This window comes from Penaeus chinensis, chromosome 2, assembly GCF_019202785.1.
Source record: "Penaeus chinensis breed Huanghai No. 1 chromosome 2, ASM1920278v2, whole genome shotgun sequence".
NCBI classification, from domain to species: domain Eukaryota; kingdom Metazoa; phylum Arthropoda; class Malacostraca; order Decapoda; family Penaeidae; genus Penaeus; species Penaeus chinensis.
The window spans coordinates 16,311,000-16,314,402 of record NC_061820.1 but is presented as its reverse complement, the minus strand read 5'-3'; the positions used below and the strand labels follow the sequence as shown (position 1 = coordinate 16,314,402).

Below are 3,403 nucleotides of genomic sequence, written 5' to 3'. Positions count from 1 at the left end.
ACATACGCACGCACACACACAAATATATATATATATATATATATATATATATATATATATATATATGCATATAGATATATGTATACGTATGTATATGTATATATACTTATGTATATATGCATCTGCGTCATAATGACAAATGTACATATATACATACATATATAGGTATGTATGTGTGTATACATATATATACATACATACATAATTCATATATATGTATATATATATACATATATATGTATGTATGTGCGTGTGTGTGTATATCTATATATATATATGTATGTGTGTGTGTGTGTGTGTGTATGTGTGTTTATATATATATATATATATATATATATATATATATATATATATATGAATATACATACTTATATATTAAAACCAACAGAGTATTTTGTATACATTAACTTCATCAAGGAATTGGCATTAAAGTATTGCTCTAAGTGACCTTTTACAGCATGAAGAAGAGGAGAAGGTTTGACATCTGGACGTTGTGACTTGACAGCTGTGAACAGTATATAAGTTTTTGAGTGACGCCTTCACTTTGTTGTGACGTCAGACCATTGCAGCGACGTAAGACTTACTGAGTAAATACATTGTGACGCAGCATTAGCATACTAATTTCTGACGAATGGATGGTGTTATGACTTCAGGACAAAAACGTAATGTCAAATCTTACATCGAATTATTGTAATGACTCCATACATTCATGTGGAGACAGAAAACAATGGCGGCACAGCAATAGGCGCAAAAATATCGCTGCCATGTCAGAACACCATTGTTACATCAGAACTATAATACGAAATCAGTGACGTAACATAAAATCACTGTAATTATTTGTTGTATAGACTTCAAAAGATCGTCGACGTCAGAGAAATGGCTTCTCCAAGGCCATGAGGTAGGAACACTTCTGACGTCATAATCTCAAGATGTTAAAATACTATACAGTTTCAAAAATAATATTTGTGACTTTATACAACGTTAAACCAGGTTCACTTAATGTATCTTTTGCCCACGATACCGCAAACAGATCTATAAAGCAGTACAATAACCTCTTACTATACATTTTGAACGATATATTTGACACGAAAATTGAGTTACGACTCTTGATGTTTATTTACAGAACTAGCTAATAGAACTCTAATAACAGGGCGATATTTATGTTTTTGTTCTAGAAATTACCTGAAGCCGAACGGCTATTGCATAATACTTTAAATGTTCAACAATAAGTTAACGCCCTGAAAATATTGGGGTACCGATAAAATTTATTATCATTTTATTTATTTGTACAGGACAAAAGTGTTGTGCAAACTGAATATTACAGGCAGTCGTAGGTCAAAGCCGAACGAAATGACGTGAGTGAACACTAAGCTCAGATGACATGACACCCTCTACCGGGAATATTTCATTCCTAAAACAGCCACCTGGATTCTCGAGCCTTCCTGGTCGAAGAGATGCTCTTCAGTACTTCAAGCATTCAGACAAAATGTTCTGCCTCTTCCTATCTGGCAGACCTCCTCCTGTTGGGGTCGCGACAGTCAGACCTGGCTTTGGGACGTCTCTCTGCCTGGCGTCATCACACGTGTTACGCCCCACTGCTTGACGCCGGTACCTCTGCCTTCCACTGGCTGTCCCAGAGTTCCTGTGTCACCTTTTGTGTCCTTCTCCTCGCTTGCCCCTTCAGCTTATGTGCTTGCTCTATATTAGTTGCTAAAAGGTCTGTGATTGCTTATGAAATGCTTACGTTTGGTGAAAGTGTTAGATATTTGCAGCTGGAAAACAGTTGTTAAGGCAATTAATTTAGTGTGTGACTTTCTAAATTTCTATGACTTACTTGAATGAGGACTCTGAACACGACTTACATTAAAAAAGGCGAACGAGAAGCTTTTCATCACTTTGGCACTCTTTTGGCTAGCACATGAAGTTACTCTTCCACCAAAGAGCTTCGTAAGCTCATCTGAACGGAAGAAACAGAATCATATCCGCACTTGAAGTTCTTCCGACACACTTTTATAATATGGGTGTTGGACACTTGCTTGTTTTCCCCTCGCTGACTTCACATAAGGGAAATGAAATATACGGTATATATCTCTAGTTACAATAGTGTGTATAAATGTAAATATATGCATGTAGACATAATGAATACGATTATAAATATGCTTGTATATACACGTGTGTGTGTGTGTGTGTGTGTGTGTGTGTGTGTGTGTGTGTGTGTGTGTGTGTGTGTGTGTGTGTGTGTGTGTGTGTGTGTGTGTGTGTGTGTGTGTGTGTGTGTGTGTGTGTGCATGTGTATTAGTGAATGAAATCGTTACTCCTAAATTATATTCCAAAACATGTTCATTATCTTAATCGACTATCTGTTTTGAAAAAATAAATAAATATAAACATAATGCAGACGTATCAACACCAACCATTAGCCGTTGCCTAACTAACAATCCTGTAGAACCAGCAAGACTGCTCCCTCTATCGTATTTACATATATGCATATCTTGTCTCGGGAGCAGCCTACGCCCCTGCAGCAAGGCGAAGTCACGAAGAAGGCCGAGGCGGAGTAGCCAGCGGCAGGAGGCCGCGGGAGGCAACGCACCGCCGGCGGGAAGAGGGGCGGCGTCGGAGACCGCGGCGCCTCAGCAGCATAACGTAGAGGATTTGATTTGAGGAGGGAATTCGTGTGCAGCGCGAGCGATCTGTGAAGCGTATTATGTTCAGCAGTCAGCCTGACTTGTGGTGCTGAGTTCGTTTGCGATGAAGTCATGATTCCGTGGTGGGTCGCGCGTGGTGGTGACGTGACTGTGTGGTGAAGTGACGATGTAGTGCCGGTGAAAATCTCTGGCAGAGGCAGGTTCGTGAGCGGGCCCCGAGGAGCAATGGGGCGACTGGCGGGCCTTCTGTCCCTTTGCAGTCAGCACATCATCTTAAAAGCAAGAGAACAGTTAATTCAGTTTTGGCGTAATTTGTGCATATACCAATATTTCTGTTTACTGGGAAATATTTAAGATACCATGACGGCCTTCCTATCACGCGGTCATGTAAATGAACAAATAAGTGACAATTTACTTGTGTGCGTGCATGTGTGTGTGCAGATGTTTGTTTGGGTGTGTCTGTATTTGTGTGAACATTTAAGCAAAAGATGTTAGAAATTGATATTTCAGGTAAATTTAATTGGTAAAATATTATACTTCTCAATTTTAGCATTCTATTATTGTGCCAATCATAGCATTACCGTCAGTCCTACTAACAACATTTGTAGAGCACCTTTTGATCACAGGAACGACTGAAAGTAGACAGGTCGGTCCGCATCCGAAAAATTGCGAAAGCCGCCGACCTCGAGGACCCGAAAACCTGGTCTAAGCCAGACATCAGGCACTCCCATGACACCTGCCTGAATGTTGTCTCACTT

The 3,403-nt window shown here is 39.6% G+C and overlaps 1 protein-coding gene across 1 annotated transcript in view; it reads right to left on the bottom strand.

Annotated features, from left to right (window-relative positions):
• Positions 1 to 323: 323 nt before the first annotated feature.
• LOC125031674 overlaps positions 324 to 3,403 on the bottom strand; it is a 20,512-nt gene continuing 17,432 nt past the window's right edge. Inside the window, 1 exon segment of the mRNA XM_047622562.1 lies at positions 324 to 2,917. The gene's annotated coding sequence lies outside the window, so the exon portion shown is untranslated.